The sequence below is a fragment of the Peromyscus maniculatus genome, chromosome 19, assembly GCF_049852395.1.
Source record: "Peromyscus maniculatus bairdii isolate BWxNUB_F1_BW_parent chromosome 19, HU_Pman_BW_mat_3.1, whole genome shotgun sequence".
Lineage (NCBI taxonomy): Eukaryota > Metazoa > Chordata > Mammalia > Rodentia > Cricetidae > Peromyscus > Peromyscus maniculatus.
In genome coordinates this window covers 30,726,921-30,742,018 of record NC_134870.1, presented here as the reverse complement: position 1 = coordinate 30,742,018, position 15,098 = coordinate 30,726,921, and the positions used below count along the sequence as shown (strand labels likewise).

At 43.3% G+C, this 15,098-nt stretch overlaps 1 long non-coding RNA gene across 1 annotated transcript; it reads right to left on the bottom strand.

The window, feature by feature from the left end:
* Positions 1–201: 201 nt before the first annotated feature.
* LOC121823990 (uncharacterized) lies at positions 202–12,068 on the bottom strand. The gene is made up of 3 exons (XR_013046055.1): positions 11,769–12,068; positions 6,357–6,593; positions 202–290 (listed from the first exon to the last, which is right to left on the bottom strand). It is a non-coding gene; the product is annotated as an uncharacterized LOC121823990 (long non-coding RNA).
* Positions 12,069–15,098: the final 3,030 nt, after the last annotated feature.

Sequence of the window (15,098 nt, the reverse complement as noted above, 5' to 3'; positions counted from 1 at the left end):
ATTATCCAATGCTCATTTTTAGAGAAATTTGACTTTAAAACCATGTTTTCACACTAGAGCATTCTGTCTCCAGCATACTTTTATTTTCCCACTTAAAAGCTAATTTTTAAAACATTTTGACCTTTTTTTTTTGCTTGTTCATTCATTTTTCCTCCCCTGCCCCCATCCCCCAACCCAGTAAACCCCCCTCCCCCCACCCCGCCCCACTTTGTTTTGTGCTTTGTTTAGTTTTCCCCAGAGCTGCTCCAATGAGCTGAGCTAGTCCAGAAAGGAGTTCATTTGCTTTGATCCTGGTGAAAAGAGAAAAACAATGACAATATGATGACTTTCTCATGAAACTAAGTATATTCCATTTGCAAGAAAGTTTGGAGTTTTTGTTTGGTTTGGGGATTATATAATGTCCATGTGTTTGGCATTAGTAAACACATCCCTTTTTAAATGAGATAACAAATGAAGAAGGTAGCTAGTTTTAAAAAAATATTCTTTATGGAGAGATGATTCATCCATTAAGAGTGCTTCCTGCTCTTTCAGAGGACCCAAGTTCAGTTTCCAATACCCACATCAGGCAGCTCACACCAACCATTAACTCCAGCTTCTTCAAGAGATCCAGTATCCTCTTCTGACCTCAGGCAGCACCCACACACACATGGTATACACACACACACACACAAATCTTTAAAAATTCTTCAGAAAAATTAGCATTAATATTATATATATAATATATATAATATTATATCATTCCAACTTTATTTGTTCTTGTTTTACTATTGACTCAAAAGTGTGAAAAAGAGCTCAGACTCCCGGGTGTTGTTCTGGCCCTGCCCTGTGATCTGCATCAGAAAGAGCAAGAAACCAGGACAGCTTCACAGACTAGGCCAGTGGCCAACAAACTTCTCCCATAAAGACATGGAATATCCAACTCTTCCATTAAACTTACTCAACTCCAACACCGAGGCATGAAACCAGCCACAGATGATATGTAAATGAATTAGCATAGTGGCTGTATTCCAATAAGCGTGGGGACACTGAAATTTTAACTTCATACAATTTTTATGTGTCACAAAATAGTCTTCTTGTTTGTTTTTTTTTTTGTTTTGTTTTGTTTTGTTTTAAACCATTTTAACATGCAATAACCACTCTTAGTTCCCAGAGCATACAAAAGTAGGGACAGACTGGAACTAGTCCATGGCCATCTTTTGTTGATCTCTGGTTTAGCCAAATAAAAGAAAATGGACCAAGGGCACAGCAAGGTGTTGTGAGTGACTGTCCTCTGAGCCAATAAATGCCTATCTTGGGGAGTTTAATTGGCTCCTTTGCAAAAGGATCATCCCAGTTGGGCTTTTTGACTAGAGGGTTGGAGAGGGTCATGAGACCCTTAGCTGAGCATCCAGCTGTTCCCTACTACCTGTTGTATACAATGCTGCCTTTAACTACACATGGTCCAGGAAGCAGCTAGATCAGTGGTTCTCAACCTTCCTAATGCTGTGACCCTTTAATACAGTTCCTCATGGTGTGGTGACCCCAAAACCATAAAATTATTTTTGTTGCTACTTCATAACTGTAATTTTGATGCTGTTATGAACTGTAATATAAACACTTTTGAAGATTAGGGTTTTGCCAAGGGGGTCGCGATCCACAGGTTGAGAACCACTTGGCTAGAATATATAAGTCTGCATGGGAGGGGGTTCCATCTATGCAACTACAGGAAAGTCCTCATCCCTGTTGAGTAAGGCTTTCCAGGGGTGATCTGGAAAATTGGGTGAGGGAAGAACACCCACACCCATGTAAGTAATCCCTCTCCTATGTTCTTTAAAGAAGCCTGACAAACTCATTGGTTTCCTCAGAGTGAACTTTGGCAGAATTGTGCCTCAGTTTGTTGTTGGGATCTTAGGAGAAGGGGTAGATGATGTGGCTTGCATCTTCCTCTGGGAAGGAATTTTAGCAATCCAAGGCCAGGTACAGATTCCAGGTTTTGAGTGCCACTGAGGAAAGCCTATTTCACATAGCGGCATAGCTTGGTTTTCTAGATATAAATTAGAAAAGCAATTAACATCTAGTCCTAATTATTTTTAATGAGAGGAATGATAAATGGCAATGAGAAACTGTTTAACAACTGAAAAAGAACAAATGATACACATGAGTATAATAGGGAAAAGTAGAAAATGGGTCTACTGAGGTGATTTAAAAGATCCAATTTCCTATTTTTTCCAAAAATAATCACAGATGCAGGAAAGTGGGTCCACTGACTAGCAAAAGATCTGGTGTCCACATGTGTGCAGGTGCATAGGAACCAGAGGACAACCTGAGATGACATCTCATGAGTACTATCTACCTCCTTTGAGACAAGCTCCTTCCTTAGCCTGGATCTAATCATTTTAAGATAGATTGGCTAGCCGCCACCCAGCCCCAAATATCTCACTGTCTCTCCCCCACCCCCAATGCTGGAATTACAAGTGTCTGCCACCATGCCCTACATTTTCAAATTCAAAAATCTGAGGCTTGAACTCACTCAGATCCTCATGATTGTGAGGCAAGCACTGGCCACCTGAGCTATCCTCCAGCTCTATCTTACCCACAACAGATTATTTTTGAGCTAAGCTCAAAGGCTTACAGAACCGCTGATCCACAATTCTAAAGAAATAAAGCACCAATGTCAATCACATTGTTTTTAAAGCAAAATCGTATAATGAAAAGTTTTAACAAAAACGGTTTTAGAACATTACATGTGAATGTTGCCTTTCATACTTAGAGACTTTAATTGTGGGTAAGTTACTAAAGTTTCTGAGTCTTTATATCTTGATCATTAAGGGTAATAATCAGCTGAGAGTTCATACAGTTATAATCAAGAAGTAAAATATGCAGAGAGGCTTGTCAGGTATATCATAGATGCTGTGGTAGTTTGAGTGAAAGTGACCCTCATAGGCTCATAGGGACTGGCACTATTAGGAGGTGTGACCTTATTGGAGTAGGTGTGGCCTTGTTGGAAAAAGTGTATCACTGGGGGCGGGCTTTGAGGTTTCAAATGCTCAAGTCAGACCCAGTGTCATTTTCTCTTCCTGCTGCCTGCTAATCTAGATGTAGAATTCTCAGCTTCTTCTCCAGCACCATGTCTGCCTGCATGATTCTCACTATGACAATGGATTAAGCCTCTGAACCTGTAAACAAGCCCAATTAAATGCTTTCCTTATTAACAGTTATCATGGTATCCTTTCACAGCAATAGAAACCCTAACTAAGACAGATGCTCAGTGAAAGCTGGGCTTGGTGACACATGTCCATAATCCCAGTACTCGGAAGACTGGAGCAGGAAGATGGTCACAAGTTTGAAGCTTAAAATCCTATCTCAAAAGAAAAAAAATTTGCCCTTCAAAATGACCAATGAGCCAGGTGGTGGTGGTGGCGGCGGCGGCGGCGGCGGCGGCGGCGGCGTATACCTTTAATCCCAGCACTTGGGAGGCAGAGCCAGATGGATCTCTATGTGTTCATATGTGTTTGAAGCCAGCCTGGTCTATAGAGAGAGATCCAGGATAGGCACTAGAACTACATGGAGAAACCCTGTCTCGAACCCCCCCCCAAAAAAATGACCAATGAATAATTTGCATTATTATTAAATAAAATTCTAGAATTTAACCATTTACCACAGCTTTAAAAGAAAATAATCTTGAAAAAATCTTTTTTTGCTTTGGTGCCTGTCCTGGATCTTGCTCTGTAGACCAGGCTGGCCTTGAACTCACAGAGATCCACCTGGCTCTGCCTCCCAAGTGCTGCGATTAAAGACATGTACCACCATGCCTGGCCAAAAAAAAAATCATTTTTATACTGAAATAAGTAATGAAACTAAAATATTTCATTCTTATAAAAATAGTTTTTTCTTCACTGGATGAAATAATTTGCTTAGATGTCTATTTATAATGTTCTTGGAAAATGACACACATTTTCACCTATGGATGGTATTTGACACAATTAAAGCAGATTTGTCATTGAAATGCCCCAAAGATTATTCTTCTATACAGACAGCCTAGAGTCTTTAAGCTTTGTTTCTTTTCTGTAAATAAGTTGGTAAAGATGAAGAATATATTTTTATTCATTTGTGTGTGTGTGTGTGTGTGTGTGTGTGTGTGTGTGTGTGTGTGTGATATTTGGAGGGCAGGGGCAGGTTTCGTATAACCCAGGCTAGCCTTGTAGCCTTGACTATCTTGAACTCATCATTTGTAGTTCATGACTACCCTTGAACTACTATGACTACCCTTCCTGCCTCCACCTCACAAGTGCTGAGATTAGAGGAATGTGCCACCACACCTGATAGAATGTAGCATTTAAAGGCTGTAGTTAGAGTATCATTATCTTGTCTCTTTCAGAGTAATACTAAAAGCATCATAGTAAGTGTCAGACAGAGATCGTCTTCAACTACAACTCTGCTAATTCATGTCTATGTGATGACCTGGGGCAATTAATCTAAGTCCCTGGTTTTTGTAAATGTAAAATGGGGCAATAATCTGGCCTTTCTCAGACAGTTGTATGAAGTTTCGATGATAGATGCTCATAAATTGCTACTTAGATCAGTATTTTCAAGTGTTGTGTTTGAAAAAAAAAATGTTAGCACAATTAAATGGCAACTAACCACATCATTGGAGGGTAAATTTTGATAACTTTTTAGTTCTCTTTTGTTGCCTTGAATGGAATTAGATAAATTTTATCTAATTGATAAACATAGTATGAACTGGACCATACTATGCATGATAAAGATTGGTGCTCAGATAAAAGCAGAATCGGAGGTAGATGTCTTTGATTGTTCTAGTAAGCCATGAGCTGTATGAACCAGGAACAGGATCCATTTAGGATGCTAAAAAGATTTGCTCAGTATCCTGGAGACATTGGGATGTAACTCTTCAGACATATCCTCCTGCCTTCTCAATTGAGCCCCTCATTCACAAAGACAAGCTAGATCTATGTGCTGTGTGGATGCAGATGTACCATCAGCACCTAGAACAGCGCCCATGAATTGTCAATTCCAGGTAACACCCCCGTGAATAAAGAATGAACTGTTTCCTGACTAGGCAGCTTGGCAAACATTCAGTGCCTCAAGCTCTGCTTAGAAGTGTAGATGGAAGGTGAACAGGTCTCACAGCTACCCTAAGTAGGAAAAATAGAGACCAAACTTCATGTCCTGCAGGTCTAGGTGTGAAGTCTTGACCCACAGGGACTTGGATTTCTGGGGTGGAGGGGAGTGGGAGAACAGAGGGAACATGCACAAACTGAGTGACTCCATGGCACCAAGAAGGAAGAAGGAAGAAAACTGAGACAGTCTCAAGCTGGTCTTGAACTTACATGACGGAATGTTTGAATCAAGGAGGAAACTGCTATACAACAAAATCCCCTTTAGCTCCTATAGTACATTAGGGGACCCCCTTTTCATACTGAGGAAAGCATCAAAGCCAAGAGGAACTTTATAGTAACCTTGACCTATGGTTATAAAATAAGCTCTAGGAGGAAACACAGACTTACAGTTTTAACTGTTAATTCACTCAGCAGATACTTCTCAAAATCTTCCTATGTTTCATGTAGCACTAAACACCAACACTCATGGATGAACCCACTGTTCCCATGACTACAAGGAAGGCTACATGGTAGCCAGGAAACCTGATCTACATAGTGCAATGACATGTGTGTGAGACCGGGATGGGGGGCAGTGTTGGGGGGCTCAAGAGAAAGAGCCATGGAAGCTAGCTAGCTATGGGGAATCCAGATCAACTTGAAGAATTTGCAAGGCTTTCTAGAAGACCTGGTACCTCGACTGAGGCTTATGTCATGTGCAGAAATTGAGATATAGGGGGTGTCGCCTGCCACACTGGGTAAAGTATGAGCAAAGCCATAGTGGCATGAGCCATGTGCTATATGCAGAAAATCACACACACGTGAGTCAGCTGACTCAGAGGCGCTGCTGAAGGGGGTGTGGAGGGCAGGACGTAGAGGGCCTATTAGCAAACCAAGGAGCATGATTTGGGGTTAATGCTCATGGAAGGCCTAAGAATCAGAGGGGTGCAATGCCATACGTACTTAGAGGCAGGGAGAATAATAGGGAAAGTGTGACAGTGGCCACAGGTGATATCAATCTGAAGCAGGAAAAGGAATGGCCCTCTACATATAAGAAAGAGATTTAAGGATTAATGGGTAGAAATTAGTGAGACTTAAGGTAAGGAGGGCTAGAAAGAGAAAGCAAGGGAAACCCTCAACTCTCTGTCTTGGAAAGTATTTCCAAGCATAAGTAGAATAGGGTTAGATGGATTTTAGCCATTATTTTAATTACTTATCTCTGTAATAATACTAATAATAATAACAACAACAACAAAAACTTACTTTGGTTCAAAGATTGAGGGTGCAGGACATCATGGAGTCGGGGAAGCCATGGTGGCCAGAGCTGGAGGCACTGATCATGTGACATCCACAGCCAGGAAGCAGGAAGCAGAAGGAGATGAATGAATGCTCTCAAGAAGCTTCCTCCTTTTTATTCGGTCTAAGAACCAAGCCCAAATGGTGTTCCTACTTTTATGGTCACATGTGTTCCTGGAGGCCTGTCTCTGGTAATTCTAGATCCTGTCAAGTTGACAATATTAACTGTCACAGATATGTTGACTTAGAAACACCAAGGAGAAAATATTCATTTATTCATTCACCCCTCCATTAAAACACTGTTGAGAAGTCCCTCTATGTGACTTCCCATGTGTGAATTTGAAGAGAAACTTGAGAGTCACTGGCAGTGAATTACCAGGAGTTAACTCCTGAGCAGGGCTGGCACCATCATGACATGAAGGATGCTCTTAGGGGAGCCTACTGAGAAGCATGGACATAGTCACTCTGCTGGAGAATATAAAGAAAGAAGAACTGGGAGACAAAGATGAACCTCTGGAGTACACAGTATGGGTAAAGGAGGCAGAAATAGAGCAGCTAGAAAGGCAAAGTCTGAGAAATAAGCTGAGAAGGACCCAGAAGCTAGGTAGATGCCTATTTTCAAGGCCTTTGGAGCCTTTGCCCATAGTAAAGCTTCATGAATTATTCCTAAACTTTAAGAAGGTCTCTAGACAAATCTGAATTGGGGAAGGTATTAGTTACTTTCCTCATTGCTCTGGCAGAATTTTTGACCAGAAGTAACATAAGGAAGAGACGATTTATTTGGGCTCAGAGTCTGAAAGTAAAATTCATCACGGTGGGCAAGTCACTGTAGCAGGAGTATGAACAGCTGGTCCCAGTGTATCTGTAGTCAGGAAGCAGGGCGATGAATGTTGGTGCTCAGCTCACTTTTTATTCCTTCTCATGAGAAAAGCCCACTACTACTCAGGGTGGATCTTCCACCTCCATTAAAGTCCTCTGGAAACACCCTGTCCTAGGTGATTTAATTCCCATCAAGTTAACAATAAAGACTAACCCTCACATGGTGGGGGTAGGGGGACGTCTTTTTCTAGAGTTTTGTTTATTATAATCTAAAGGGGATATATAGATGACAATTACATTCATCGTTACCAAATTTAAATGTCAAGTTTATGTAATGCATGCTTTATCTTTAAATAATTGTGGCTGCTTTTCCCTCATTCATGACTAGTATTCTTTTTTTTTTTTTTTTTTGTTTTTTTTTTTTTTGGTTTTTCGAGACAGGGTTTCTCTGTGTAGCTTTGCGCCTTTCCTGGAGCTCACTTGGTAGCCCAGGCTGGCCTCGAACTCACAGAGATCCGCCTGGCTCTGCCTCCCGAGTGCTGGGATTAAAGGCGTGCGCCACCAACGCCCGGCATGACTAGTATTCTTTATTCTTGGTGTTAACTCCATTCTGCTCATTTAGACCAGAGGATGCAATTCGATCAACATGAGCAAAACTGAGTAATCTGATTGTGACATTTACTTAGAATGATATATCCATGTACTCATGAGAGATTTGGCTTCTGGTCTTTTCCATATGAGCATGATGATTACTGGTTGTAAACATCTGGTTTGGGTCTGATTTGTCCTTCGGCTACTTAAGGTCTGTATTCCTGTCTTATGGTAACAACATCTAAGTTTTTTCTTGGAAAAAGTCCTTTCTCATTCCTAGCTCAAGTGGTTTAGGAAGACCTGACTTTACTGGGTTTCAGAGAAAAAGTATTTGGCTCACTGTTGACCAGTAAAATATTATAGCTTAAGTTTGACTAAGGAAAGAGCCCGTGACCCAGTCAGAGACAATGAGATACAATGCTTGGGTCTGGTAGAGCAACCAGGCCACAGGTATGACCTGCTGAAGGGGAAGCTGGATGGATGTACACCTGGAGCTGCTGTGGTCCAACACTGTGGGTAGAGACTGTCAGAGAATGAAGCTAAAGCCGGTGAAAAATGGAGATCAAATGCTGTAGATGTTGCTTGACACCTGGCTTCAACAGCAGTTGAACATGGGCTAGTCGGTCCTGAGAGAGGGGCAAGCACCATTCTGAAGGGACCAGCGATGGCTTCTGTTGCGCTCGGCTGACTGGAGAGGCCTTGGAATGCCACCTCGGGCCCCCAGGCAGGGCTCTTCACCTTCATTGCACCACAGTGGCTTTCCTCATGGGTGGGTTCATGCTCCCATTCCTGAAGCTAGCATACTGCTGCTGTACTTTTCAGCATGAGCCATTACATTCTCTATCTAAACTTTGTCAGATTTTTTTTATGAGTTTTCCATTGCTTGTAACCAACAAGTCCAGTGAAAAACCTAATTTCATCTCTGTTTTCCCTGCTTCATCCACCAGCAGGGAACCAACTATCCAATGCCACAGTTATTCCCGGCTGGCCCATCATGCATGCATGTGCAGGACAGCCTCCCACTGTTTCTACTTTGTATTCCTTCTGTCCCAGAGATCTGTTCCTTGGCCTGAACTCCTTGAACCCCCAGCCTCAGCAGTGGACCTACTGCTTCTCATGGACTCTCCCTGCTTATTCTAATCACCTCCACCAGGCTCTTTCCACCCTGCCAGTTTGTTTGTTTGAATAAGAAGAGGCAGAACTGTCTGGAAGCCACCTCTGTCCCCAGGCTTGGAAAGCCCAGTGCCAAATTATCGGATGCTGGCCCCCACCCAGCACTGCCGGTAGGTACACTCTGTTCAAGCTCCAGCCTTCTGGTCCCAGCGAGCCAGCGTCTAGCCTGCTGCTTGTCCTTTCTTCCCTCCTGACTGCAGGTTTAGCTCGGTGTTATTTCCAATTCCATCCTATCTGTTGCTCCGGTGCCATCCCTGACTTTTGCCGTTTCCCTTCCAGTGACCTTGGGAATTTTTAAATCATAACTCAGTGATCTCGAGCAATCTATCATCCAAATATTATTTCATTATCGCATGGTAGCATTCTCCCTCCTCAGATGAGGTCGTTTCCTCTTCTCCCGCCTCCAGTCAGGTAAGAAAAGACTTTCATAGCTGCCAGGGGAGGAAAACAACCACCTTCAGAATGGCAGATGGGGAGAGTTTCCCTTTAGCTTTTCCAGAAACATCGGGGAGATAACAAAGGGATGGAAGTTTCTCTGAGTACGTACAGGTAATGACTTGCTCGCCTTTCTTCACTTTGACAGTCTTTCTTTCTCTTCTCTAATAAATATAAATTAAGTAGTCTTTTATGGGCTTGTCAAGCTCTGGAGAATTGAGCTGTAATCACTGTGCATTTGGCAAATCTTTAATTGCCCATTACACACCGGGCACCGTGCTAAGTAACGGCGAATGAGACAGGCAAGCCCCCTTCTTTTCATTCAGCTCTTTGAGGACAGAAAAGAGGCCTCAACAAATACTATAAATAAATAAATAAATAAATAAATAAATAAATAAATAAATAAATAAATAAATAAATAAATAAATAAATAAAGTGAGTGAGTGAAATGTCGGAGAGTGAGAAGCGCTGCTGTGAGGTAACACATTCAGAGGCTGAGGACCTGCTGTGACAGTGGCCAGAGAAGGTAGCACTTGATCTAATCCAAAGAAAGCACACGAAGGCCTGAGTCAGTGTCCCAGAAGGCCAGCATGGGCAAAGGTCCTGAGCACAGATCAAGCCTGCTGCTTCACAGCAGAAGTTAGCCAGCTGCAGCCCAGAGGCTAAATCCAATCACTTGTTTCCTCCTCCCCTCCTAGCCTGTCCTCCTCCTCCTCCTCTCCCTCCTCTTCCTCTTTCTCCTCCTTCTGGAGTTGAGGAATAGAGGGGTGAGGGTGGTGATATATGTAGTATGGTGTGTGTGTGTGTGTGTGTGTGTGTGTGTGTGTGTGTGTGCTTGTTAGCACAGGTATGTGCACAGGAATGCATTCAGGTGTGTGCACATGAGTGTGGAGGCCAGAGATAACTGTCAGGTGTCTTTCCTTGATCACTCTTCACCTTGAGTTTCTGAGACAGGGTCTGCCACTGAACCTGAAAGCTCATCAAGTTAACTAGGCTGGCCGGCCAATGAGATTCAAGGATCTGCTGGTCTCTTCCCCCCTCTTCTCCCTGCCCCCACCTCAGTACTAACTACTGTCATGGGCACAGAGTGTTTTTTACATGGGTTCTGAGCATCCAAACTCAAGCCCATCAGAGCGGCAAGCGCTTAGCCGACTAAGCCATCTCCACCAGCATCCAGCCTGTTTTCCTTCTTCGGGTGTGTTATGAGCTAAGAGTGGATTTTATACTTTGAAGTGAATAAAAAAACAAAACAATAAATGACATTTGGTGATGCATGAAAGTTATGTGAAGTTCAAGTTCCAGCAACCGTAAGTAAGTTTTACTGGACCATTGCCACGTTCACTCACTGATGTATTTTCCGCGGCTGATGACTTTTCAACTCTTTGGCTGGGCTGATCAGCTGTAACTGCATGTGTCTGCAGCAGAACGTTTACAGACTCCTGCGATGAAGGGACAGGAACACATCTTTCTAAGCTAGAGGAAACACTGAATTTATTTTAATTATTTGCATTCCCTTTGCCTTTAAACAACAGAAACCCTGTGTCTCACTGACTTAAATAATGTGGGGTAAAAGGAGCCATTTTGAATCTAAAGACAAGTCTACTAGCTCATGAACACCTATTAGTGACCTCAGTCAATGCGACATGTAACAGAAGAATCACCTAGCTGAGCTGGTTGGCTTCCTGGCCCATAGCGTTGTGAAATACTGTACAGAAGACGTTGCTTTAAGCTCCTCATTTTGTGGTGACTATTTCAAAATGATATGCAACCAGGACAAACCATGCAAAATAAATAAATAAACAAACAAACAAACAAACAAACAAACATGTTGCTCTTCTGGTTGGCTGACTGAAAGGACGGTAGCAAAACGACTATAGCAGTTTCAGGAACATATTCAGATCTGACAATGTCCAGAGAAATAGGAAAGATTATCCTTAGGAGAGGGGAAAATGTAAGCTAAATGCAATCACCCGCCTCTCCTGAGTCACTGGAGATGGGAAATATCCCGAATCATAATTTTATTAGAGAGAAAGTAGGTGAGTAGATATTGGGCCAACATGCACTGGGTCCAGAGTACCTTTCTTCCTACCATTCTTCATTTGCTCCTTAACCTAGAATATTCTAGGTTGAATCACATGAATATCCATTTCTTATAAGTCAAAAATAGTCAAATAACTTTAATCTCAAATTGCTAGCTGTCTTAGTTAGGTTTCCATTGCTGGGATAAACACCATGACCAAAAGCAGCTTGGGGTAATATGAAAGCCAGTCCTCAAGGAGGAAGCTTTCAGGTCAGATCTAGTTTGGTTCTTCTTGAGTTCTGTGTCTGACGTGCATGGCATCTTCAGAAATAGGGACTTACCTTCAACTTCTGGGAAGCAACTAAGAGCAACAGACATAGCCCCTATTGTTTTGGGGAATCTCTTGGACTCCTCTGACAAACAACTGGAAATGGGGTTTTGCATGCTTGGCACTGGGGTTTTTGTTAGACGGTCCATGGCTCTTGGGGAGCAGTTCCATTATTTTAACAAGTGGCACAGATAATCCTAATCTTCCATATCTCTAAACCATTGTTTTGGCAAGCTGGAAATAAAAGAATAATGTTTAAATTTCCCATTTGGCTGTATCAGAAGGCTTTGTTTCTGGACTAGAGATATAGCTCAGTGGTAGAATGCTTACCTAACAGGTACAACCCTGTATCCAATTTGTAATGAGAAGGGAGGTGAGGGAGGGAGGGAGAGGGAGAAGGAGAGGGAGAGAAGAGATTGATTTTATTTCTGCCACTAACTGTGGCTCCTGGGATAAACCCCTTTCATTCCGTCTTCAGTGACTCCTGCATTAGCTCTCTGTAAAGTAACTCTTCCCACTATCTCATCCTACTGGTGGCCACACCTCAGCTGCCTTTGTAAACTATCCCTCTCCACTCTCAGAAGGCTGGTGGGTCTATCAGTCAAGGGGTTCCACTGCCTCCAGTTTAGCCAATCAGATTCTCTCTCTCACAGGAAATTAAATTCGAGAGTCCATTTGTCTCTGCTCTCCAATCTGCCCTGCGCTTTCTGAAACCTGGGTTTATTGTTTTTGTTTTGTTTCTCTCTCTCTTTCTTTTACCCAGCTTTCCCTAGGGATCCATAAGCAAACCACAGCCTTCTAGCTAATCCTTTGTTTTGCTGAAGTCAGCTAGTCTGTTCAACTTCGCAGAGAACCCAGTCTCTGCGAATCAAGATCTTTGATAGAGTGTTCTATATGATAATGATACCATAGTTTCCATTCTTATAAAGCCACTGTGAATGATCCTTTTGTGACGATCAAGACCATGCAATGGGAGATCAAGAGCATATTTTAATAATGGCATCTTTGTTCCAGTAATTCTGGGAAACGAAAAATCTTCAGTAGGATAAATGGTTATTCACTGTCTCTGAAATATCTTAAATTGAAACAGGCTTTGGCTAAAACATTTTCTAAACAAGGATTATTGTTCTGGACTTCAAGAAAAGGAAGGAGAAGGAAAAAAGAAGCGTGTGGGCTCAGTTTAAAACACACACACACATGCACACATACATACACACTCATCGCTTCAACCTCACCTTTTATGAATTTAAGAAAAGTTCAAGTCTTTAAGTACTTTTAGGAAAGCTGGGAATTGTATTCTGATATATGGAGGACATGGCTTTGGTAGCTGACATCTTCTCTTAGCAGCCACTGTTTGGTTCCTCCCTTATCTGTCTGTGGCAGCTAGTATACTGTCTGCTGTCTCTATTGATATCCTCCTGACTCTAGCAAGCAATGGCTGAGAAGCTCCTGTGAACCAAGCACCATGCCTGGCTTTTGCCTACATCACCTCATTTAACCCCTACTATGCCCTTTAATGCCAATGTTATTATCCCCACTTTACAGAAAGGTAAGAAGCTTGGTGAGGTTAAATATCGGGGCTGGATAAGCCATGGGGTCACTTAATCTGTGTCCTTGTTGTTAGGTTTCAAACCCAGGACAAATGGCTAAGCAAGGTGCCTATTTAACATATCCAGGCCGACCTGGTTGCCAGGTTCTCCCAGCATCCCTCAGTCCTTACCTGTTGCAGGGTATGAATGGCATACCTCACCCCCTACCCTAAACTTCTCCAGCCCAGGGCCTGGGCTGCCCTTCCCCCAGCGGCCCTTCCCTATATAATCCAGCCATTTTGGTTACCTGGCCCTTTTGTCTACTTTACTCTCCTGGCTCTCTCCTCTTCTGGCTCTTCACAATGCCCAGCTCAGGGTCACGTTCACTTTTCACTCTCCTAGATGTCTCTGCCTCTGGATAAGCTCTCCCTTTTATCCATGATAAACCTTCTCCTCCATCATACCTAGGAGCAGTCACACCCTTCTTTTTTTATTTCTTTTTTTTCACTCACTCATCTTTCCCTAGGTCTTCTTTATAATGACCCTTTGCCTTAAATTGAAAGCATGTCCAAGTCTAAGGCAACACTGTAGAGTGTTAACTGAGACATCCCAACTCAAATAAAACAGAAACTCATTTTACCACCCGTATCTTGCTTTGTATCCCTGACCAGACTGTATGTTTTTCCATGGGATCACCAGGACCCAACCAGAACAGGAAAGGTACTCAAAACATGCTTATGGCATCAGTGAATATCCTGTAGGGCCCTTAGACTGACCAATCATCACAAAGAGAATGTATAAAGAATCCCTTCCTGGGGCTGAGGAAGTGGAGCTCAGGGTAGTGTTTGCCCAGCAGGTATGAGGTGTGATCCCAACACCCAAGAGAAGGGAACGGGAAGAGGAAGGGAAGGGGGAGAAAGAGAAAGACAAGAGAAGAGAAGGGACTCTCTCCTTGGGAAATAAAAACCCCTTTGCTAGCCCATTAAAACCAGCCACTTTGAAGTGTGGCTGAGCCATCAAACATCAGGGGGTGATTTCACACTAGGAACCCCCAGAACTCTGTTCTATCTTCTGGGCACAGCCATGCTTTGGCCTGAATTAATGAAGAGCAGAAGCTTCTAACAGTCTCCTGTGATCAGTATGGGGTAGCAAAGGAGAAGTGGATGAAATCTACATGAGCGGACTGGGAGTGGGGGGCGGGCGGAGGGCGAGGAGTGGGGGATGAGAACATAGGGAAATGGAAGGGTGGAGCTGGAACAGGGACAGAGTGGGAGGGCAGGGAGGGAGATACCATGATGGATGAGGACATCATGGGAATAGGAAGAGTCAGGGTGCTGGGGAGGTTCACAGGAATCCACAAGGATGACCCCAACTGGGAGTGCTGGTAGCAGTCTAGAGGGTGCCTATACTGGTCTACTCTGGTGACCAGTCTAGTGAATACCCTAACCACCATCATAGAGCCTTTGTCCAGTGACTGATGGAGGCAGATGCAGAGATCCATGGCCAGGTGCCAGACTGAGCTCCAGGAATCCAATCATAAGAGAGAGGAGGGATTCTGCAGTTGGGGGATGTTGAGATCATGATAGAAAAACATGCAGAGATGACCGGCCACACTGGTGGAAGCCCATGAACTGTAGACTAGTGGCTGTGGAGCCCCCAAGGGACTGGACTAGTCCCTCTGAATACCGAAGACGGTTGTTTGGCTCAAACTCTCTGGGTGGCACCCAGACAGAGGGATCAGGTGCATGGGCAGGCTTTTAGGAGCCCAGTGCTGGTGGTGCGATGCCTTGCGAAGTCTTGGTGCAGTCGGGAGG